We start from the raw sequence: 26,149 nt of genomic DNA, 5'->3' as shown, positions 1-26,149 counted from the left end.
GCCGGAGGAGCTGGTTGAAGTGGCTGGGGAGAGGGAGGTCTGGGTTTCCCTCCTAAAGCTGCTGCCCCCGCGACCCAACCTCGGATAAGAGGAAGAAGATGGATGGAGGTCTGTCCGTGCAGCGGGCTCTGGCACGACACAGCTGGTCCACAGTTAATCCGCAACGTATGCAGCCGGTGTAATTTGAACAAGCTGGTAGAATGGAAACGAATCGGCTGCGCCGCCAGAGTGTAGCACACGCAACGCACACACAACGCACACGCATGCGGTGTAATCCCGGCGTCAGAACTGCGCACTGCGCATGGGCGTGGCCAGTTGAGTTTCGGACAAGAAATGGAGCAGTGCATAGGCAGGCGACTGAGGCGAGTGTATTCGTACGAGCCAAAACTTGTGAACAATAGCTATGTGGCGGCCATATTGGATGGGTCATGTTCCCGACAACAGCAGGAGCCACTCAGATCGGCTGGAGCCGGACAAGAAATTACTTCCTTTCAATGTTTTTGGCTTTGGACAGCTGAATTCAGTGCCCAGTGTTGCCCAAACTGCAAGTACATCATCATTTCAGACGCCAGAGATATAAATATTTACTCACCACTATATAGGCCATAGGTTCATCCTGCTCATCTACCAACAAATATATTTCGAAATGCTTCCAATGTATTAATAGTTCATTTTCATTCTTTCAATTTTTGTCCCTTTCACTGTGACTCAGCTGGGCAGGAGAGGGTGCACCCTCCATTGACAAGCCGCCACTGCTGCCTACCTCACATTTTATCTGCCATTTCATGTGATCAGCAAAACTAACACACATATTAAATACATTAGCTTGAATTGGGAAAAACAGAGTGCATATTAATAATGTCTGAAAACATTTTGAAGATGTGAAGAGAGGAAAAAAAACAATTACAAGCCCCCTCAGCCCAGTTAGTAAGGGATTGCACCATCTGAGGTGCTCACTGTCAGACTGTCACCTATGTGTTTGTACAGGAAATATGCAAATGCATCAATTTTGACCATAGCAGGAAAAGTTTGCTCTGGAGCAACATTTCATCCCGAATGTCTCTGTACATTGCTGGATTCCACTTTCCGTCAGTCTTGACTAGTCTCCCAGTTCCTAACACTAGAAGTATCCCCACAGCATGATGCTGCCACCACCATTCACTTCAGGGATGGGATGGCAATGAGTATGGTATGACAGGTGCCTGGTTCCCTGCAAACATAATGTCTGCCATTCACACTTAAACAGTTCAATCTGTGTCTCATCAGAGCGGAGGATTTTTCTCGGTCATGGTCTTCAGGTGCCTTTGGGAAAACTCAAGGCATTTACTAAGGAGTAACTTTCATCTGACAACTCTTCCATACAGAACTAGTTGGTGGATTGGTGCAAAGATGGTTGTCCTTGTGGAGCGCCATTTTTAGGCACCTCCCTGACTAAGGTCCTTTTCCTGCAATCACTCAGTTTAGATGAGCAGACAGCTCTAGTAAGAGTGCTGGTAATTCAGAACTTCTCCCATCTATCCAACTTCATTGATCTGTTGCTCCATATAATCCTGTCTCTGAGGTCTACAGACAACTCCTTTGACTTCATGCTTGGTTTGTGTTCTAACATGCACGGTCAACTGTGGTTTACTGTAGACAGGTGTGTGTGCCTTTCGAAATCATCTCCAGCCATTTGGTGTTTAAGACCGGAGATGGAAGCAAAAGGCTTCCAAAGCACTATTTTACGACAAACTCAATTTGATAGTTCTAGATTGCACATGGCTAAACTTACTTCCTGTTTGGCCGTCTACACAGGAAGGGAAATGTAATCGACATGGGGATTACATTTCTCTTTAAATCTTTAAAAAAAAGATAATCATATTTGTTGACACTTAAAAGTAGATCCATGTCAATTCATAGGGAAGTGCCTATATTTGCTTGACTCCAATTGGTGTTTTGAATATGTTCCACACAGCACAGGCATCTGTTAGTTATTGTACATGAGTATACAAGATTGGCTCTACCGAATAGAGAGATGAGTATGAAAAGATGGTGTAAATTTGTGAGTTCTCCCTCTCACTGGAAAGCTAATAAGCAACAAATATACAAACCCAATAAATTAATGGTGTGGATAATTAACTAGGATTGCAGCTTGAGATGCATGAAAGAGCACCAGCCACCATGAAGGAACACACCATTATAGCGTGGGTGCGCGTGCGTGTGTGTGTGCGTGCAGGGGCGTGTATGTGAGTTAATTGTGGGAAATCTGGAGAAAGCCAAAAAAAATCCTCTTGTAATTGCTAAACACATGTGAAAGAGGGTCCCAAAAGATTAGAGGAATTTCAGGAAGCAAATGAATTGAATAAAAAATATTTAACACATTTCAGTTGTGATGAAGGTCATTCAATAAACAAAACAAAACAGAACAAAAAAAGCACACAAATAAAACAGCAACACATCATCAATTATTGCAACATGGATGGAAGAATGGAGGTATCAAAGAGACGAGCTTTTACATTCATTTGCATCATAATTTCAATTGACCTTTTATTCCTCCAACTCCTGGTTGCAATTTCTCTCCTTCCTTTTAGCTTTTACTTTTCACGTCTCTTCTAATGGGGCCAGGTCTCAACATAAACAACATCTCAAAATATCATCTGCCTTTCTGTTTGTCCCTCTTGTATATATTTGTTATTATGTTTGTCATTATTGCTGCGTCTTTAAAATGATGCAAAGAGTGTCATTTCGTGAACTTATTCAAGAGATTACGGAGGAGGTAGAAATAACTAAATAGGCTTTACACACTCGGGATTTTTCGGCCGATCAGTGATCGAGTTTGAAACTGAGCACCATTTCGATCACAATATGTATGCAATGCATTGGGCATAATCCTTGCTTCTCCAAAACAATCACTTTTCAGGAAAACAAAAGGACAGCACGTTTGTTGAGCCATTAACTTTCCAATGTGATAGAGAGCAAGCCATTTCCAAAACTTAGATTTGTCAGTAACTTGTAAATGTAACGTAGATGGGAACTGAACAACAAACATATTTGTGGGGAAAATAAATGAATAAAAAAAAAAAAAGTGACCAAATTTGGTCATATTAGGTTCCCATCCAACAGTGACGATATACACGTTATGACTGTCCAAATACTTCTGATTCTAACTACTGCATGTGCTCATTGTTAAGCTTAAATGTTAACTGACAACACTTTATAAATGTTCATTCTTGGTAAAATGTTTTAATCTCAATGGTCAGCTATTTTTAGTGAGATACTTGCCATTTCATTTAGGACTGTTGTCTTAAGAGGCCATTTACATAAGATGTTTTAAAAACGGATAAATGTGAGTCTAAAAGTTGTAGTTGGTCTCAAACATTGTCATTCCCATCTAAAAACTGAAAAAATGTCATCACATCTATTCATCAATTGCAGAGTACTTTGGTGTGTGTCACTCAACATAAGCATTATAACCAGCAAGTGTATATTTACTGTGACCGGCACTTTGTGACACATTAGTTCGTCCATAGTTTTCATATTCTCTGGTTAAGTATTTGTAATTTTTGGATCATGGTAATACCAAGGTGGTAAAGTCATGTCTTCAGGCATTTTGAGGAGTTTTGATTAAACAACAACAACAACAACAACAACAAAAACTGTCAACGTGGAACTTTACAAATGCAAAAAAAAAAAGCTGTTTTTACTTGGCCTACCTTGTTTAAACACGCTTCGCTGCAGACACCATGCAATCATCTCTCCCTTCCGTGTCCCCACACACATTGCACTGCACTCATCCTCACTTAAGCTTCACTTTACATATGCCAACACATCATTACAATCCTTCTGATTTGTGGCATTTTTCGAACACTTTTCATTTCTCTTGGGCAAGATGGCGTTTATGGATATCAAATGGCAGATTGAACAATCACTTACACACCAACATTTGGCTTGTGTGTTGTTTGCCTCCGCCTTCACCTCAACAAACTCCAGCAATTCTGCTTCCAATTACCTCATTATGATAATTATAACATAAAATGCAATGTAAAAATTCAATCGCTTCTCAGCTTTCATTTCATCGACTGACTGTTGTTCCGAGACAGAGAAAATGTTCCCTTGCGGTTCATAGACAGTGTAATAATACAACGAGCAAGTTGCCACCAGCAGCAACCGGCACAAAGCAAAACGAAATAAGTGTACAAGTGCAGGTGGTGTAAAGAAATGTAATGTGCATGCATTACAGCGGCCCACAAGTAGATCCTAAAAGTGTGGGACAGACCTCAACGAATTGGCCCATCACAGCAGTTCGCAGAGATGGATTCACTGCCGACTCAAAGTGTCCAGCAACGATTGAAAAGGTCACTTATGTCTGTGCAACAGCACTCCACATCCGGTGCACTTCAGCCCCTATCTGAATAGTGTGTGAGCTGTGTGTAATCTGAATAGTAATAAGGCAGCCTGACAGATTGATGCATAACAGCAAGAAGCATGCAGAGCAGGCAGGCCATTTTGGTGTCACCTTCTTTTTATTTTCCAAGCGGCAGTGTTCTGTCCGGGCCAACATCAGATGTTGTAGATCTAAAGCAAGGCTTAGAAATGGGAGGAATAATTTTCATCAAAGTTTGATTCTTCATCGAAGAGTAGGAAGTGATTAGATTTGGCGATGGTTTGATTTGTTATCGATCTTTAAACAGAGCCTTTCAAATTGTATTTCTCTCCTATAGTGTTGTTATTATTAATGATTAATTTATTGAGTAAGGTGTTAAACCAAAGATGCTTGAAAATATTTCACAGATTGCGTTCCTGGTTTCAAGGAAACTGAATTAAGTCTTTTGAAAAGCACTTAGTTTAGACAATTCTGTGGTTATTGTGTGAACAACTTTTTATCATTTTACATCAATTTTTCATCATGTGCTTCACACAAGGAAAGCAACATCACCTACAACTAGACTAAGTGCAATTTCTGGAGAAATTGCATGGGAATGCTGAATGCTAAGATTTGAATGCATGTGGAATGCTTATGCTTATGCTTATAGGGGTGTTAAAAAAAAAAATCGATTCGGCGATATATCGCGATACTACATCGCGCGATTCTCGAATCGATTCAATAATCGGCAGAATCGATTTTTTTTTTTTTTTTTTTTTTTTTTTTAGGATTCACAACTTGAGCATGGAAGAATGTTATATGAACGGAACATTAAGCCTTAATATTTTATTTTAATGCTGTTCAAAACCTGAAACAGATTACAACCTCTATAAGACTGAAATTTCAGATAAATAAATAATACATTTTCATATAAATCTTACACTCTACAAGCTTACTGATTAGTATTTTCTAAATTTGAATGAAAAAAAAATCGCAACAATCGACTTATAAATTCGTATCGGGATTAATCGGTATCGAATCGAATCGTGACCTGTGAATCGTGATACGAATCGAATCGTCAGGTAGTAGGCAATTCACACCCCTACTTATTAAGAGATAAATTATGAAATTATGATATCCTGGTTACTGCGCAATGCACTTTACCAACTGTGCCAACAAGCAGTATCAGACACCTGGTAATGATGATGTTATATGTATGAAAGTGGGCGTGAAAAGTGATACTTAGAAAAAGTTCAATGTCTGTCCCATTGAAAATGAATGTGGAAAAGTGGATCTTTAACGTTACATTGTGCGAGTACTCTAAGTAATGTGGAATCAGTGGATATATACCCCAGGAGGCGTCAATTTTTGCAGCTAGTTGAAATGTGAACAGTGTAAAAAGGTGTGGAGAATAAAAATACAATAACATATGTGGGAATGCTTCAGCATTCTTCCACAATTATTTACAAACAACAGCAAAATAAGTAAAAGATCGTACAATGACCAACATTTAAACACATAAACAGAAGACTTTTAAAACATCTAAAAGATTTAAAAGTAAATTAAGGTAATAAAACTAGGGTTCTAAAATTCTGATTAGGAAAGAAAATGTTTAAAAAGCTATGGAAGAAAAGTAACATTTTTAGCCAGATTTTAAAACCATTTACACTAACGGCTGACTTCACTTCTACAACTTACTCAATTTGTGTGCAGCATAACAGCTAAATGCAGCTTCCACCTCAGGCAACCACACCAGACAGCAACCACCGGCTTTCCATTACAACTGGCGCATGGCGAGAAGGGGGCGGCAACATTTGAATCGTCCACGCTAAGCTTGCACTCCCGCATTGCGCGTGGATCTAAAATAACATTTCCCGAGTGGCAAATCGCGCCAACATTGAACCATATTTACAATTTAATATAGACCAACAACAGCAGAAGTAGACAAATTATAACACAATACAAATCTTCCAGGAATGTAAAGAAAGCAATAATGGTGTCATAAAAAGTGAATGCAATAACATTGAAATAATTATATATATCCATCCATTTTCTTGACCACTTATTCCTTTTGCGCAAAACTGAGGGTAATGGAAACGCACCTATAGTTTATTTTACGTGTCGTCACTGTCATCATAAGTGGAATTAAGTAAGCTGTAAGAAATTCTTTTGGTACGAGTGCAATGATAATAGCAGTTACCAGTGTGGAGGCCTCGCGTGGAACTCTAGTATAGCAACTTTGAGTTAGACCAGTGAGGACTGGCCTGGCCTTTAACAATCCTCAGCCTGTGTGAGTATTATAACTAATATAAAAATGTCTGCCTCCATCTGCGGCCCTGTACTGATTGCTATCTTAACCCTTGACTGGTGGTGTGCTTGCTTGCAGCAGTGGGCACCGCAGTCCATTCTGCTCCCAACCGCCAACAAGCCTGAGAGCAGCCACAATTTAATTCTTTCTGCATGTTATTCCTGGATAATGGGAAGGATGGCTAATGTATGCACGGACGATATTACTATCTGGACTATAATGCAATGCATACAGACATGCACACACACACACAGACACACGCACACACATTTATTTAATCTCTGTGACTGAATGGTCCTGTGTGTGAGGGAAGGCAAGCTAGAGGACTATTATATTTAAATCATCATGCCCCCGATCTCTCTCTCTCACACACACACACACACATACACGCACGCACACACGTGTAATCTACTTTGATAGAAATAGTGACATGTCAAAGCAATGAGGGCAACTCTTAAATCAAGTTGGGGAGAGACAGGGGCCAAGTAAAGATGGCTGAAAGTGGAGAAAGGAGGGAAAGAGGCAGTGATAAGAAAACAAACCATTTTAAGTTATTTTCTCTTTTGTAATAGATTATTCTATGCTAACTTCCTAACTTTAGAAAAACACAAATTGACTTATTTGAGCAGATATAAGACTGCTATTTCTCTTCAGAGATTGTAGTTAGCATACTAAAAAAAGAAACTGTGTTAACATGATTGCTTTAAGCAAACATGTCAAGCACCAAAAAGTCCCCATTGCCATTCACTTTTTTCATTCACCTCAATCTGACATTTTACCCCTGCGCTCTTTACCTTTTCTCCACCCGCCTTCTTTGTTCTACATGCTCCTATTTATCACTGTGTGAAGGCTGAAAGAGATATTATTATGGGGTGGCGGGCTGGAGACAGCAGACAGGGGTAGCCACATGGATCGCGTAGCGAGGGAGCGCGGCTAATGACGAGAGGACAGGCTTGGTCAGTGGTCTGTGCTACCTGCTGGGTGTGATAGATGGAGAGCAGAGAGGAAAGAGCAGGGAGGGAGGACGATAGATAGTCTCTTGTCGGCTTGCACATGTTTTATTTTATTGTCTTCTCGGCAGTGTGGAACTTTGTTCCTTGTCTACCACGCAAATGCAGTATAGGAGCAATGACTACGTCGATTTTGTGAATACATTCTATACATTTCAGTACGTTGATTCCATGTATGCTAATTTTTATACCATCTACTAAATTTTGGGGGGGTTGAATCCAATATATTCGAAGGAGCTGTCGCTATACATATATATTAGGGCCTGGCAATAATCATTGAAAATTTGCTAAATCGTGAAATCGAGGTGCATATAAATAAATGCACTTTTCTGGAATATTAAAAATTGTTGTTCCAAATATTATTGTGAGTTGTAATTGTGCACAATTGGCATAATGCTGAATGGGTGGTTTTCAAGACATGTTTACAATAGCTACCAACTACTTAATTGTGACATTGAAGTACAAACTATGTAATTAAGTTAACGTTAAAACTGACTTAAAATCAGCATATATATATATATATTAGTGCTGTCACACGATTACAATTTTTTATCTGATTAATCACATTTTAATTTTGATTAATCACGATTAATCAGCTAATTTACTTGCGTAATATAAAATAAATAGATATTACCATAATATTTTGACAACGCATTTTATGATATGAATGTCATTTGCAAACATTGGTTAAATGCATGTACACAATTGCATGCTTGCGTGTATTGCTCAAAACGTAACAGCATCATATCAACTGGGTACAATTCAGCAATTATTAATTAATTAAATGCAAATTACTTTTTTTTTAAATCTAAAGTCCCGCCATGGTGTTTTTTAAAGCGAAATTTACCACCGAGCACACCAACTGGAGTCACCCCGCTCATCTTGGAACAAGAGGCGTAGGGGAAAAAAAATAGTGAGATTAACATGCGTTAATACGTGATTAATGCGACATTTTTCTGTGATTAATTAATCTATTAACGCTTTAACTTTGACAGCCCTAATGTGTGTATATATATATATATATATATATATATATATATATAAAATTATTTCATTGTTATTGCATTGACTTTTTATGACACCATTATTGCTTTCTTTACATTCCTGGAAGATTTGTATTGTGTTATAATTTGTCTCCTTCTGCTGTTGTTTCTAGGATTACCAAAGCACATCAAACTAAATTTCCTCTGCATTTTCTTTTTATGGTAATTTTTGCAAGACAATTACATGCTTTCGGGATAATACCATATTTATTTACGGGGCTTCTAATGATAATTATAAGCCACTTATGCATGTGTTTTTGTTACTGGTAACGAAAGAGCTTGAAAATAAAAATAAATTGCAATCATTACCCATGATGAGTCATAATCATAAATATTTGATATTCAAACTGTAATCCTGAGCTTCTTCCTTGGGAGGATGGTTCAATTGTGGAGAAAAGCAACATTTATATTCGTTGGTGTTGTGAATAATTGAACGAGGCAAAATTAATTAACTTTGCCATTAATTTAAGATCACCTTCTACACTTGGCGCGTCAAAAACATATATTAATAATTCTCCTTACACCCTCGCTCCCTTTCTGTCACACACACACGCGCGCGCACACACGTAGAGACTTGTCTAAAAACAATCTAAGATGAATATAAAGGCTGGATATCAGACTATTCATCACTAGATGATTACCACCTGACAGCAGTAATTGAAAAACACTTATTGGAGTGGTTGGGGAGGAGGGCTGCCTCAGTCCCATCTGACAAAATAACCCTCAGAGGGTAAGAACAGTCTCAGGGTGATGATAAATGGACATATTTTCAAAGCCAAGCTTTATGATTTCCTTTTTTTTTTTTTTTTTTTTTACAGACAGGGCATCCCGCGACAAGGAAAATGACCCTGTTAAGATATCTACATGTCTACAGTATATTTTGCAATGCATTAGAGGAATGAGTCTTTTTTTTGTCACATTGTTTTGTGGATATATCCTACTTTTCTGTGTAAATGTTACAGACAAGGTAATTCTGAGTCTTTGTGTTCCCCTGAATCCAGTCCAATAAAGCATTTTCTTTTACCATCCTGAAGAAATAATCTGTCCCTAGCTTCAATGCTAACCCAAATCCTAACCTTTAACTGTACAGTACACTCAATTAAACAGAAATTTTATGATCCGTAAGTGAGTTACAATAAGTTAACATTTTCTTGACAGTGTATCCTATTTGAACCCATGTGTTGTGTTTTGGCTTGAGTCCTTCTGATGGTGTCGGTTGCTGTGCAGTTCTTATTGTCCCGTCTTTGTCCCTTGTGATGTTGTCAGTTGCTATGGTCCTGTATTTGTCACTCTTATTTTGTCATATACTGACTGTAGGCCTTTATTCTGTCATGTCTGTGTGGAATTGAGCATGGCCCTAGCTGCACGGCAGTTGCTCAGTGACACGTTTGTCACTATGTCGAGGTTTCTTCCATGCAAGCTGTCTTCTATGTGTTCTGCATCCAGCCCAGCTGTCTCAATTGAGGTTTCGTGGTCAAGGTTTGGTTCTCTCTCTGTCCGGTTACATTGGATATAATGACTCTGGTTTTTTTTTAACTTCCGTGTCCTGTCTGTTTTTGGGTCCAAATTCCACACCTCACGTGACACCACCTGAGGCAGATTTACCTACCAGTCATCCACAGTGGGGATGGGTACCTTGCACATATGAACCGGTTCTGTTCCAATTCTCGCTACCTGGAAGTTGATGCCAGTACTCAACGGTACCAATTTTCTGTACCATCTTTTTATTTATTTATTTATTTTTAACATTTTTCAAATTTTATTTGGGCGGTAATAAATGTTCATCATTGCTTATTTAACAGTAAAACCTTTTTTAAAAATAATCAATTTTGCAATTATTTTCAATATATAAAACTTGACAAATAAAAGAATAAAATTTAAAACAAATGAGCCAGAGAGGAATAGTAAAAAAATAAAGGTATAACATTTTACAATTACTGAAGTATAACTATCCATCCATTCTCTTGACCACTTATTCCTCACAAGGGGGATGCTGGCGCCTATCTCAGCTGGCTTTGGGCAAGTAGGCGGGGGACACCCTGAACTGGTTGCCAGCCAATCGCAGGGCACACAGAGACGAACAACCATCCACACGCACAAGCACACCTAGGGACAATTCGGAGCGCCCAATTAACCTGCCGTGCATGTCTTTGGAATGTGGGAGGAGACCGGAGTACCCGGAGAAGACGACTCTGGTGAGGGGCCGGGCGGCACCCACGGTCAGCCTCTCAGCCGAGCCGCCGCTGGGGCCACCAGCACAACGCTCGCCTCCCGTTGTTACTGCCGGCCGGGCTCCTGCGAACCTCAACTGCGCCCTCTGCCTCATTCTTTGCATGTGACATCATGTGTAAGTTGGTGACGTCAGTTCACTTCATTATTTTTCATGACCAATCCCTTTTAAAACTAATTTTGCCACTAGCTGTCAACAGGTAACGACCAATCGCGGCTCAGTTTTCTAACCAAACCCTGAAAACAGGTGAGCCGTGATTGGTCGTTACCTTATATCCTCAGCACAGGTGATGTCATCTTCAGTCGCCAGTTGAAAAATGTGTTTTTAAAAGTATTGTTTATGAAAAGTAATGAAGCTATCAAATTAATTCTGGGCAAATTAACTTTTTACTGCTGAAAATATCACTTTAAAGTCCTTTCGCAAGTATCTCTTCACACCTTGTTGCCGTGTATCCTAATGTCGAATAAATGATCAATAATTTCCTTGAGTAGTAATCCTTTGATGCTCGCTGCAAATTAAGTTGTAATGACAATGGTTCAAATGGATGTTCTGTACCACTACTGAGGTATGTTCTTTTACACAAAATGATGATGAAATTAGTGGTGCAATGGATCACAAGTCACCACGGTCCGGATCAGCAAAAAAAAAAAAAAAAAGATAAACTGTACTTGGGTGGCACGGTGGGGAGTGGTTAGCACGTCCGCCTCTCAGTTCTGAGGACTCCAGTTCGAGTCCAGGCTCCGGCCTTCCTGGGTGGAGTTTGCATGTTCTCCCCGTGCCCGCGTGGGTCTTCTCCGGGTACTCCGGTCTCCTCCCACATTCCAAAGACATGCATGGTGGGTTAATTGGGCGCTCCGAATGGTCCCTAGGTGTGCTTGTGAGTGTGGATGGTTGCTCGTCTCTGTGTGCCCTAAGATTGCATGGCAACCGGTCCAGGGTGTCCCCCGCCTACTGCCCAGAGCCAGCTGAGATAGGCGCCAGCAGCCCCCGCGACCCTTGTGAGGAATAAGCGGTCAAGAAGATGGATGGATGGATGGATAAACTGTAAACTTTGTCTTCATTTAGGGGGAGTCCTCGAGTTAAGGCGCACTCGACTTTACAAGTGTTATGCCCGGTCCGCCATTTTGGGTCCTCGTCTGCAATATAGCCCGCAGTGTTTTCCCCTCGTCTGCTATTTAGCCCTTAGCTAGTGCAAGTATCTTTGGCTTATCGCCAGCTTTTTCCACATCATGGCCCTCCCAAGAAGAAAGCTATGTCTTCTATCACTGTTGGTCCAGCCAAAAGAAAACCAATTACCATGGAAACGAAACTAAACATCATAAAAAGATTGCAGAAAGGAGATAGCGACAAACATCCAGACTTGGCATTCAGTCGTACAGTGTGGTGTAGCGGGTAAGTAAAAGTGTACTAAGGCTATTTGCATTGCCGTCAATGATTTACTGTAACTTTATTTTGATGTTAGGCTTAGCGTGTTAAGTTACATTGAATATGTTTCAGCTTCCTTGACATGTTAGAATGGTACCAACTGTGAATGCTCACTTTGTTTTTGTTTTTTTTTGTTTATTTGTCCACAGCAACCAATCAGCGAACCGTGAGGCCTGATCCAAAGCGACTACGGATCGATGATGATCCTTTTGCACCACTAATGTAGATGAATCCATATACATCATACAAAAATGAAAAAGCATAAGCCTCTCTCTACCTCTCTTCAGAAATCATTTGGCTCCCGTGTCAGCGTATCTATCAGGTTGCTGTTACTTAACAAGTCATTCATCTCAGTATGGCCAATATTTAACACTGCTTTTTAACCAACTAACACATCATCATTATTTTGACAAATGGCGTTTCGCTAAGTGGAGTTGTCCTCCTACTCACTTGTTTCTTTTGTCCCTTTCCTGACACTCTCATGCACGGTCCCCTGCTCCATCATCTCTTTTATCTCTCTTGAGAGATTTTGTCACTATGTCCTGTCCTCTGCAACGCCTTGTCCTGTGTAATGAGTGTCTTGTACCATTATAGGCCCACAGCGTCCTGTCTTATCCATTCCTACGTCTGCAATCATGTAATGCGTGTCCTTCATCATTCTCTTGTCAGAGTACATCTCTGGAATTTGTTAAAAACACTGATTGTATGGCCTCTTCAAAGCACAAACGGGTGTTATTTGATTCATTAGCTTCATTTTAACTTCATGTTATAAATAAATAAATAAAGTCGATCATTGAGGAAAAAAAATACCTCAGAAATATGTTGGTATATCAGCTATCTACTTAATTTATACAATGCTCCCATGATCATGGTTTTGCTGCTCCTTGGTATCTGTTGCGTTTTGGATGACGCATGTATGGACAAGATCTTTCGTTTATGCCCTCTATAACAATAGGACCTTCAAATAAATGGTTGAATGAAATGCTTTTAACCACTGATGTTTCAAGGTTGATTACCGGGACATTGGCTATTACTTTTGTGGTGTGTTCAAGTACAACGTTTAGTCCAGAAACATACATCATGAGGCAACGCAACAGATGGCCTTTGTTGACATATGAGCCACTTCTACCACCATGATCACGCTAATGTATTCATCTCTTATTGACTTTGCCTTTGTCTCTCTGACATGCACGTTTTGATGTATTCTCCTCAGTTTCCACTATGTCTGAAGGAACCTGACAGACCTTGGCAGTCTTTGATCTGCGATAACGAGCGTCTCCTTGTCAAATTACAACTAAACAGAAAGAGGACTGAAACACTTGGTGACACATCTATATCAAAAGAGATGTCACATCTTTTGGAGATGAGGAAACAAACCAGAACAAACCATTGATGAAATTCTAGGCAACCTCTTTCAATAGCTTTGTTGTAATTATCAATCAATACTTTGGAAAGTCAAATTGAAAAGTCAGATGGAACTCAAACTATATGAGGGGTGAGGTTCACCTTGACTTCCAGAGTTGATGAGAGGTTATGGCATATAATGTCATGCAATAATAGTGAATGGAGAAGCGCTTTATCTAATCCAAACGGTGTCCAAGGCATTTTACAGTCTGCCATTCAATTATTTGAAAATGTATTGCCGCATTGTTACTCATCTATTTGTAGCGTATTGAGTTGTTCCATCATTACAATACGAAAGTGGCGGGTTTAGGTGGTGTATTATAGGCCAGTGTCATAAGAGAAATACAAATACAGTATATACATTTTCCGCATTGGTGCCATTCATCCTGTGTAAAAACTGACATACAGTTCCACAACAGACATGCTGAATATTGAGAAAATTACGAGATCAGGACAGGAAGAGTTAATGGTGCTTGGATGTCAGTTTGAAAGATATATGAGTGGTTGTATGTCCCGGGCTTCTGAGATCTTGAGGGGTCGTTAACCCCTCTTGGTCACATCTTGCCATCGTGGTCAAAAGGGTCAAGCTGTCTCGGAAATATTCGACGGACTACTCTGTGAATTTGTCTTACCCTCAGATGCAGCGGGACATAATGTAACTAAAACAATGTTAAATAGTGATCATTGAGGTTTTCTTTACTATAATTTTAATAGGGGTGTAAACTCCAAATCTTGGGACTCCCAAAGCAAATACAAAAACAATTGAACAATCAAACAGGATTAATTAAAACATAGAGCACATGAAAAACGATACCGAGTAACAAAACAATAGGTTGATGTGAAAAAAAAAAAAGTATCACATGTATTATACTGAAAGAGGTTGACAGTGCCACAATGGAAATATAACCCAAGAACAGAAATTCATCGATAATTAATATTTTTATTCCCAGTAAAACCAGTGGTTGATGGTCAGCTGCTAGATTTCTAGTGGCAGAACCCGGCACACTGCGCAACAGTTCATTTGGTTTCAGCCATGTTGCTCCGTGTGTGACGGACTTGCTGTGAAGTTGGTGATGTGGTAGTAGTGTGCATTTGTGCTTGGCAATGTATATGAAAATGCACAAATCAACAACACTAACTAGCATGCCCAAATACAAATATCTACACTTTATTTTCATTTAAAAAAAAACTAGTTTAGCCTTTGTGGGGGTGTATAATCATCTTAGTAGCCATTTAACAACAAGGCCCAAAACTTGTATACAGCAAGTAGAGAGTTGGCAGAGTTTAATTCTTTAATAAATACACATTTTAATCCCTAAACACTTTCAAGTTATGCTAAAATTAAGCCTTTTCGTGGAAAATTCATTTACCTGCGGGCATAAGTAACATTTAATGATGTTCTCTTATTATATCATTACTGTGAAACGTGCTTGTGACATAATTTTATTGTATAAATCAAATATTCTGGTTTAGATTGTGATGTGTGCTGTGAGAGCCATTGTTACTTACTGTATTGATACTTTATTCATTTAGCTGACTTTTGTGATAAGCTCCAGCTCCCCCACTACTGCTATGGAAAATGCACGGATGGATGTAGGCAGTACAAAGCTTGGGATGATGCACTCCTGTTTACGGTATATACATTATGAACACAGACAATTTGAAATACTTGATTGTAAGGCTAAAGTTTGTTGTTGAATTTAATTTCAGCTTTTCATACACCGACAGACCCCCCTAACCCCCCCACCTTCTGCCTGTTACAACTCACCATTCATTTTCTTTCTTTGGTCGGCCCATTAGCTGGGTGACCAGTAGAGTGTGACAAGGCAGCCCTGGTCGTGGCAACACACAGTTTGGAGCATGCATTGAGCCTTTCAGATTAGTGTGCTGAACAGGGGGACCCGGACCAGGAGTTTTTCCATTTGTCGGACAGACAGAACGATGGTGACCCATGAGAAATAAATCCCTCTGGCTTTATACACCAACTAGTATTATATTATATTATATTATATTATATTATATTATATTATATTATATTATATTATATTATATTATATTATATTAATTTATAACTTCAAATATTCCAATGTATTTTTTAAATATATTTTTAAACAATATTTGTATTATTCAATTGTGTATATATATATATATGGATGGAAAATGTACAAAGTCACAATATCCTTCCACAAATATCAGTTCTTGTAAAGCTCCTCATGCTCAATAGTTTTTAAGGATTAGGACAGTCCTGCCATAACCAACAGATGAACAACTATTTATAATAAATGCTTTCTACTGTCCATCATAAATCCTCATCGTTGCCATCTCCACCCTCACACAGGCAACACTCCTCGATTCTTTGTCACACTCTCCCTGACAATTGCGTTATTTGGCCTTATCGAGGAATACGAAACTCCACGTCTCGGGGTCGGACCCGGCAGATATGCCAATCCATTTTGCAACTGGCGATTTGACAAGCTAGACTGCTCCTCTTGAAAGACGTCATTCAACCCTCCACCGCTGATCCAAGTCCCCTCCCCTTTTTCCTTTCTCCCTCTTCACTCTTTTCCATCCCTCCTTTATCCTGCTTTCCCCATCCCATCTCACTCTCTTCTTGTTGAATTCCATTGAGCTTTGCCTCTTCAGATTGAAAAGTGCTCTCGACCTGTGACCAAAAAAAAGCTGAAAGAACACCCCCCGAACCAAAAAACAGCCCTTCAGATATCCCTCTGTCTATCACACTCGTTATAAGAGAAAAAAAAATTGAAGTCTTGAAAATATCAAATTATTGGGTAGCAGAGGGAGGCGAGGGGATGATAACATTGTGGATATTAGGGCTGGGAAAGCAGAAAAAGAGGAAAGTGCATGAGCAGACATGAGAAGAGACAGAAAGCAAGAAAAAGAGAGAGGCCGAGACGAGATTGGGGCCTCAAGCTGCGGGTGTTTGAGGGGATGACACACCGCTAATACAAGTGTTTAAATATTTGATGCAGGCAGGGATAAAGCGGGATCGTCTCGCCACAGAATTGAGTGTCAAGATGAGAATCTATAACAGAGAATGCGTGTGTGCGTGCGTGTGCATGTGTGTGTGTGAATACGAGGCAGGCATGACACTGTGGAGAAGCAGAGGAGAGCCTTGTGCATGTTGTTGCCGCAATCTCCTCATCCCTTCCAGCAGCACGTCGCCCCACCATATCACCTCTATTTTCATTGAAATGTTTTTAGGCTGCACATGCTGATTATCTTTTGGAGTGAAGGGGGCAGGTTTTTGATTGAACAAAATTAGGGTGGATATATATATATATATATATATATATATATATATATATATATATATAAATGGAACGATTCGGTTCGGTTCAGTATGATTACTATTCGATTCGGTGTAGCGGTGCAATGATTATTTGAAAACTCAACAGTTAATTAATTGTCAAATTAATTTACAATTATTTTGTTACTCCATTAAAGGTTTGAATATCTTGTTTAATTTAAAATGATCAAAATCTTGTAACTTTCACATTTCACATGCATCTGCCTAATAAAATACTCCACTCGTAAGTTGTCACTACTAATGAATATATTTACATTTATTTATATATATATATATATATATACACACACACACACACAAATGTACACCAAGCCCTCTGATACGGTCTGTTTGGTTCCTATACAACCGCATTTCCGGCAGTCGGTCAGGTTCGCTTCTAGTGAGGGTCGGACTCCGCCAAGGCTGACCTTTGTCACCAATTTTGTTCATAACGTTTATGGACAAAATTTCTAGGCGCAGCTGAGGCTTGAGGGGGTTCCAGTTTGGTGGCCTCAGCATTGCATCTCTGCTTTTTGCAGATGATGCGGTGCTGTTGGCTTCATCAAGCCGGGATCTCCAACTCTCACTGGAGCGGTTCACAGCTGAATGTGAAGCGGTTGGGATGAAGATCAGCACCTCCAAATCTGAGAGCATGGTCCTCAGTTGGAAAAGTATGTTTTGCTATCTCCAGGTCAGGGATGAGATCCTGCCCCAAGTGGAGGAGTTTAAGTATCTTGGGGTCTTGTTCACAAGTGAAGGTATGAGGGAGTGGGTGATCGACAGGCGGATCGGTGCAGCGTCTGCAGTGATGTGGAATCTGTATCGGTCTGTTGTGCTGAAGAAAGAGCTGAGCCAAAAGGCGAAGCTCTCAATTTACCGATCGATCTACGTTCCAACCCTCACCTATGGTCACGAGCTGTGGATCGTGACCGAAAGAACGAGATCCCGGATACAAGCGGCCTAAATGGGTTTCCTCCTCAGGGTGTCCCTTAGAGATAGGGTGAGAAGCTCAGTCATCCGGTAGGGACTCAGGGTCAAGCTGCTACTCATCCGCGTGGAGAGGAGCCAGTTGAGGTGGCTCGGGCATCTGGTTCGGATACCTCCTGGACGCCTCCCTGGAGAGGTGTTCCGGGCATCCCAGCGACCCGAGCAGTAGTAAATGGATAGATCCATCCATCCATTTTCTTAGCTGCTTTTCCTCACAATGGTCGCAGGGGTGCTGGAGCCTATCCCAGCTGGCTTTGGGCAGTAGGCAGGGTATATTGCCCACGCGCAGCCCAAGCCGGGCTCAGCCCAGGGGGCCACCTGGACGAGGCGGAGGCGAATCCCTCACGGCTCACACCGCCGACCGCCTCCACAAACTCCTTGCCTCTGACCTGAGATCAGAGCTGCTGAATTTAAGCATATTACTAAGAGGGGAGGAAAAGAAACTAACCAGTACCGGTAGTGGCGAGTGGAGAGGGAAAGCATCATTCGTCTTTGGCTGTTCCCGGTCCAAGGCAAACAAACATATTAGCTCGAAGGCTACATACTTGTTTATCTTTTTTTTGAGTTGCCTCTAAACTGCGGTGGCACAGTGCTGCCCCCTTTGGGATTAGCAGATTATCATATGGCTGGCTACTTGTAATGCAGCTGCTCTGCACGGTGGACACGCTGCACGACAAAGATACCACTTAAAGGAACACAAGACTTGTGAAAAACGAACCACCTATTCTGTCAAATGGTTAATTTTAACTCTTCCCTGAAAAAAATGCCAATTTATGTTGAGCAATTATGATTTTATAGCACTTTTTATGAATATTTTTGCATTAAGTAGTGTATCGGGCATTTCAGACAGTCACGTGATCATCGTGAGGTATCGCATGCGTAAAATACACATTGAATGAATGACTAAAAAGAACTCACGAGGAATTATCGCATCCCACGGCGAACATCAAAGGTGGAATTTCGCCTTACATTAGGAAGCACGTCTTCAAAAGCAGTACAGCCATGTAGGACACGCCAAAGATTTGTTTCCAACCGAAAGTCGGATAAAATTGGCACATTCAACTGTCGGCGAGTCCAAGTGGACGGTAAACATTCGGGTAACTTGTATTCTGCTAGACTAAGCTACATGTCGTGTGCTAAGCACAGCTTTAGCGCACATTAAGAGTGGCCACCCCTTACTCAAATTTAGAAAACACTAATCAGTAAACTTATATGTGTACACTGTAAGAGTTGTATGGAAATGTATTTATCTGAAACTTCAGGCTAATAAGTGTGAGCCACAAACAGGTTTTGCCAAATAGATTTTTAACACCCCTAATATATAAATATATACTTTAATAAATTCAATTAAGGGGCAGCACCTGGAAACATTTTTTAACACACCTTCACAAGTTCAATATCTCACAAGACAGAAATTGAAGGCTTGTTGCCTGATAGTGCTGAGAAACCCACACACAGTTCACCTGCGTGTGTGTGCGCTGTCTAGACGGCTGAGTGACACTTCAACCTGTATGTAATGAGGGCATGGTAGAACACTGTTAGGGAATAAAGCTTGTTACTTTTAGTCCAAACACACTGAAACACACAAAGAATGCTTCCACATAGACACTGTAGACAGAAACACACACAATTCATTCAAACAAGCCTTAACTAACACCATGTCAAGGTTGACCAACACCATTGACTCCAATTTCATCAGGTGCCGTAGCTCAAATATGGGTCTACCTTTTTTTCCCCCATCCTGCTTTCTTTCTGGCAACCACTGATGCAGCCACTGATACATTTTGACTCTTTGCAATTTGAAAGCAAACCAAAGTCTTCTCAAAGTGGTTTACCTCCCAAAAACCACGATGCACTTCACAAGCAAGTGTTTTATAGCCAAGTGAATTATAATGGAGAATAAAAACATTGTAAGAGGGGTAATTTGAATTCAAGCATCAGTATTATATCAGGAATGGGCAAATGTATTTATTTGTTTATTTATTTTATATCAGGGATGGGCCTATTTATTTATTTATATGACATGAAAATTCATTGTTGTCAAACAATCAAATATATTTTTAAAGGAACACAAGACTTGTAAAAAAAAAACTAACTAGCTATTCAGGGAAATGGTTAATTTCAACTCTTCCCTGAAAAAATTGCCAATTTATGTTGAGCAATTATGATTTTATAGCACTTTTTATGAATATTTTTGCGTTAAGTACTGTATCGGGCATTTTGGACAGTCACGTTATCATCGTGATGCATTGCGTGCGTAAAATACACATTGAATGACATTGAATGAATGACAACAAAGAACTCACGAGGAATTATCGCAAAGGTAGAACAAAGGTACAACAAACAAGCACTTCTTCAAAAGCAGCGCAGCCACAGCGGACTCGCCAAAGATTTGTTTACAGACAAAAGCCGGATGAAACTGGCAGAACCAGCCGGCTGGCGAGTCGAAGTGGATGGTAAACATCCGGGTGACTTGTACTGTGCTAGGCTAAGCTAAATGTCGTGTGCTAAGCACGCTTTAGCCCATATTAGGGGCAGCCACCTCCACACCGCCCCACCCCCACACAGAATGACATGAAACCGGACTTTAATCTGAACAGAATTGGCGCAGTATTTGGAATCGAAGATGTCTTTTTCTTGCCCATTACGTCAGCAAGCTCCCATTGAAATGAGCGAAGACGTCTTCCGGTTACGCACGGGATACGTCATCATGATCACGTGACCAGGAACATGGCGTTCCTCACTGTGCGTTCGAAATTTCAGACTTAATCAGTTTAAATAAAAATTCAGGGAATAAGATGCCAGAGATATTTGCACTTTTATTCTTTGAACAGAATCCAACACTGGAAAATGATTAATAAGTGTTGTATTGCTTTAAGTTGTAATATCACCATTCACCACTAGATGGCAGACACCTGGCTTAGTTGCAGTTCCACTGGGTCTTATAGTGCCCTATACAACTATGTGAGTAGGTGTATATACAGGACTGTCTCAGAAAATTAGAATATTGTGGTAAAGTCCATTATTTTCTGTAATGCAATTAAATAAGCAAAATGCCATACATTCTGGATTCATTACTAATCAACTGAAATATTGCAAGCCTTTTATCGTTTTAATATTGCTGATTATGGCATTTTCAGCCAAATATCTTATCTCAAAATATTAGAATATTTCCTCAGACCAAGTAAAAAAAATAATAATAATCAGCAATATTAAAACAATAAAAGGCTTGCAATATCTCAGTTGATTTGTAATGATTCCAGAATGTATGACATTTTTTGCTTATTTAATTGCATTACAGAAAATAATGGACTTTACCACAATATTATAATTTTCTGAGACAGTCCTGCATATATATATATATATATATATATATATATATATATATATATATATATATATATATATATATATATATATATATATATATATATATATATATATATATATATATATATATTGCAGATTTGGAATGATATGCAGAACAAACGCTCAATAATATTGACATTTTGTCAGAGTTTATATTTTTGGGGAAGAAATGCACAAAATGAGTTCTTGCATTCTTGCACTCAATGTTGGTTTGCTGCTTAGCAGTTTTGTGGCATACTTTGAACGGAAATTTGTATGCAATGTCCATCCATCTATTTTCTTAACCGCTTACTCCTCACAAGGGCCGCGGGGTTGTTGGAGCTTGTATGCAATAGAGCAAAAAAATGTGATAGAATGTGATAGGTCGTAGAAAGTTGCTACACGGACACACACAAACACGTGCACCCCAACACGCATACACACACACACTTACCTATGCACACAATGACACGCATCAACCCCCTCCCCTTCTCACACACATCCTCTTCATCGCCCCACAAGACGGTGTTTCTATGCTCCATGTCGCCACCCTGTCTTGTCACATTTCCTCCTTGTCTGCTGCACCGTCTCACGCTCGCCTTCTTCGCCATCTTCGCTCTTTTGTACTCCTTGTCCTCCTATCTACTCACTCTTCCCCCATCCCTCCATCCAATCAATAACTGCTGCCACTTCCTTCCACAGCTCAGGAAAAAAACAATTAAAAGGCATCGATCCCGCCGCACGCACTCACACATGGTCGTGCGTCAATACGCACAGACACACGCTCAAAACACACACCGGGTAAACATACACACGCTTGAGCATGAATATGCAAGTGGGTCTCCTTGACCTTCAAAGACGGAGGAGAGGCAGGTGACTTCATTCTTCATGGGACGGATACTGGATACGCCTTGCCTTTCTCTCACACATGCATGCACGCACACCCCGACACACACATTTACTGACATAGAGCAAATATTTGAGACAAGCATGCAAACTTCAGTGTATAAGAGAATATATGTATGTGGACTACAAACCATTTAGCCCACTATTCAATTTGTTTTTATAAATAATGGCCATGTAGTACCAAGGCATATCAGAGCCACATTGGAAAGCAAACAAATGAGGATGCAACCAGTGGACCCACCACTGCACCTTACCGTTTGGCTGACCATGTACATGTGGAACAACTTTGGATAACTTTGACTGGTTTCTTTCATTAAGTTGTGAGGTTGATGCTCTGCAACAAATCTGTTTTTCTTCATATCCAACGACCTCGATTGAGACCGTTGTGGCTTGGGCAAGTGAAAAAATGAGAAACAGAGAAAGTGAAACGAAACAAGTGGAGATGGTCAAAAGAAAGAGCAAACCCCCGTGGGCAAAGCAGTAAGTGAACAAGAGCGAGAGAGGGAGAGTAATAGAGAGGGACAGTGGTCACACTCTGGCTGTTGCTCAATGAGGGAGTGGCCTGTAATGCCACTTCTAATCTGTGTCCACTCAGCCCTGACACACACTCATGCACACGCAGCCAAACCACATCTTCAGAGCTGCCAAGGATTCAGCCACATGAAAAATACTCACACCTCTCGGCCACCGATTGAAAACGAATGAAAATGAAATGGAATTCTTTTGTTGTTGGACTGTTGTTTTATCATGGCTGAGTTTCACATTGTGGCTGGCTGTCACAGCAGGCAGGTGTTCCTCAGGGTCCAGTGGTTTTCTTTTGGTTTGGAAAGTTTGATAAATGACGAGGGAAGAGGACATAGGGAAGGTGAGGGGATGATAGAGAGAGCCAGAAAGCTTGATAAATGAGTGCAAGATGATGGACTGACTTCAATCCTTCACATCTGAAAAACCCACTATTGTGTTGGCTGTTAAATGTTTCAGTGCACCACAACAGGTAGAAAGGTGGAAAAAATAAAACTCACTGCAATGATATTTTGCCATCCAGCCAAGATTATTATTTTTTTTTACATCAGACCATTACCTTTATTTATCAAGTTTGTCAGAACTTGGTTTACACAATAATAAAATAGAAAGTTACAGCAATAGGCTCTCATTTCCACTGAATTAAGACTCTAGACTTTTTTTCCAAAAACAGAGTCAAACGGATTTTGTGATCTAATGTGGAGGTATAATTGTAACTTCACCCACCTGGGTGGTATATCCTTCAAGATCGGGTGCTGTGTCAGAGGCCTGCGAGCTTGAGCGTGCTGAGCAGGATCTTAGTTGTTATTGGGCTCTTCTGCACAGAGATGTTTCTAGGTATCTGCTAGAGCCACAACTTCGTCCCACAATCCCAGAATCTTGGCCTGGTTGCTTTCTACCGCCTTCAGAGGTCTCTACCATCTTGATTCAGGGACCTCTAGTCCATATTTGGTACAGCTCAGGGCTCTACACTAACTTTTGCACTTTTGCACAAGTTTTCAGTTGGTCGCACCACACAGGTTTTAGTCGCACCCTTTTCGGGGAAGATACAGCATGAACATATTTGCTAATGTATAGTCTCAATTTGCATAGCGTAGTTGCTGATGACAAAGTTTGACAGCACGAAAAAAAAAAAGATTGACAGTGACTCAATATACAGCTGCAAAATATTTTACTGTAACAAGATTTGTCTGCAATAAAACTGTTCAATTATTTTATATTATTTTAAAAGAAATTGAAAAAAGGCTTTGCTTTTGTGAACGTTAGTTTGTCCAATGCAGAGGGGCCAGCTAGCCTGCCAGTCAAATCTGGCCCTTCATATTACTTTGGATTAGGCCGTCCAACGCAGTGTATGTGAGCACATTGCAAGGGGGTGTATGGAAACTCAGGTAACTGATCAAATAAAACTGCTATACGTTGACTGACTCAGTATTATTCTTGTTCAATGTTTTGTTTAATGCCTGTTTAAAGGGGACTATTGTAAAGGTAGTTTTGATTGTAAATGTTCGAAGAATTATATACATATACATTAAAAAAAAAAAACAGGTGGTCTATTCTTTGATTAATTGACAACAACCAGAATAGAGGATGTAAGCCTAGTAGATGATTATGTATTGTAAACAGAAGTGAACCCAGCCGTCGGCACGCAACTCTCAAAGCTGTTCAAAGCTGAGCCTTGCGTTGTTTTGCGCCCCCGCTAAATGGACTGTGTGGAAACAGAAGAGCTGTTGTGAGCGGAAATAACTGGTGTTGTTGAACGGCTGCGGTTAGATAATCCTGATGTTTTAAAAACACGGTTAATCGGAAAATCGGTTAGTTGCTGCATCCATGTATGCCTTGCTTGCCAGCGTCATGTTGTGATATGTTGCACAATCTTTGGGGCTTCTTTGCCTGTTTGATGTGGTAGAAACCAGCCTCTATTGATCTTGTGATCATGGTGTGTTCTTGTTGCCATGATTAGTGCCTCCTTGCTGTCTTTCAGTCCAACCTTTTCCAAGAATTTGTCTCTGTGGTACATGCCATTCAGGGCTTGTCCATCTGGCTCCTACTCCTTACTGGGCTTCTGTTGCCTTAGACATTCACTAAGGTCATGGGGGTCGTCATCTTGATGTATTCTTGGAGGCCTGTTGTTTCCTCCTGGATCGAGTCCATGGCACTTACTAGTCCACAGCCCCCTCTTTCCACTTTGTGTACAGCCACAGGATGCTACACCATGCATTGTAAAGCGCTTTCTTGTCTTGATATCAGTGGCTTGCATCTTTCCCAGTGACCAGGGTATAATGCCAGCGGGGTATCTGATTACTGAGAGGGCGTAGGTCTTAATTGTCTTGATCTTATTTTTTCTATTCAGCTAACTATTCAGGCTCACCCTTAAGCCCGTACACCATTGAATGAAGCCTGCCAAAAAAAGCAACACTCACTATGTGCGTGCACCCTCGCAAGGCTGCACCGCTCAGTGAGATGCAAGCTTTAGGTATTCGGCTGTGGCCGCCCTTCGACGTGCTTCCTCATGGCTATTTGCCTGTGGAATTCTAAGGTTATAGCTGTTCTGCACATTTGTTACACCTCCTTTCAGGTTGCTTTGTAGGTAGGTTGTGATCATCTTTCCTTACTTAGAGTAGATATCATTCCCCCACATTTATCTAGTCCGAATGACATTCCAACCTCATTGCTGTATATCCTTGTGAGGTGAGTTGCAAGATTCATAAGATACTGTATGTATTGGTTTCTCAGGCCTTATGAAACTGTTCAGTCATGAACATCTGCATGTAATCATTTTACAGATTGTTTTGGTGGACCTAAACACAAACAGTAAGTTGTACTATTTAGGCAGGGTCATTATCTTTTCATTTTCTACACTGTGTGTCCTCATTTTGGTGGTAAATGACAGAGGTTGGGAGTAAGTCATTGCTTTACAAGTCACAAGTAAGTCTCAAGTATTTGCACTCAATCCTGAGTCAAGTCTCAAGTCAAGACTGGCAAGTCCCAAGTCAAGACTGACAAGTCTCAAGCGAGTCACAAGTCCTACACTTTGAGTTTCAAGTCATTTAGAGTCTTTTCAACAACATCGTAGATTATATTATTTCGGGTGACATTCAAAGTAGGAGTCAGGGAGTGAACCCAGAGTGGTGCAGCAGATTGCCGTGTTTGCAATGTATTACCAGTGAGTTTACAGTCTCCTTAGCTACACAGCGAGCAATGATAATTAGACTCAACTCAACTCAAGTTTATTTATATAGCGCTTTCAAACAGCCTGAACTGTCACAAAGCCCGTTCTTTGAGCAACTTCAGATGTTGAACGAAGTTTGACGTTGCCT

At 40.4% G+C, this 26,149-nt stretch overlaps 1 long non-coding RNA gene across 1 annotated transcript; it reads left to right on the top strand.

The window, feature by feature from the left end:
• Positions 1-10,021: 10,021 nt before the first annotated feature.
• On the top strand, positions 10,022-13,349 carry LOC144031071 (uncharacterized). Its single transcript, XR_013287436.1, has 4 exons — positions 10,022-10,182; positions 10,303-10,403; positions 11,999-12,325; positions 12,508-13,349. It is a non-coding gene; the product is annotated as an uncharacterized LOC144031071 (long non-coding RNA).
• The last annotated feature ends 12,800 nt before the right edge of the window (positions 13,350-26,149 follow it).

The sequence above is a fragment of the Festucalex cinctus genome, chromosome 1 (assembly GCF_051991245.1).
Source record: "Festucalex cinctus isolate MCC-2025b chromosome 1, RoL_Fcin_1.0, whole genome shotgun sequence".
In the NCBI taxonomy this organism is placed as follows: Eukaryota; Metazoa; Chordata; class Actinopteri; order Syngnathiformes; family Syngnathidae; genus Festucalex; species Festucalex cinctus.
The sequence above is the reverse complement of the archived record's forward strand: the minus strand, read 5'-3'. Positions and strand labels throughout refer to the sequence as shown.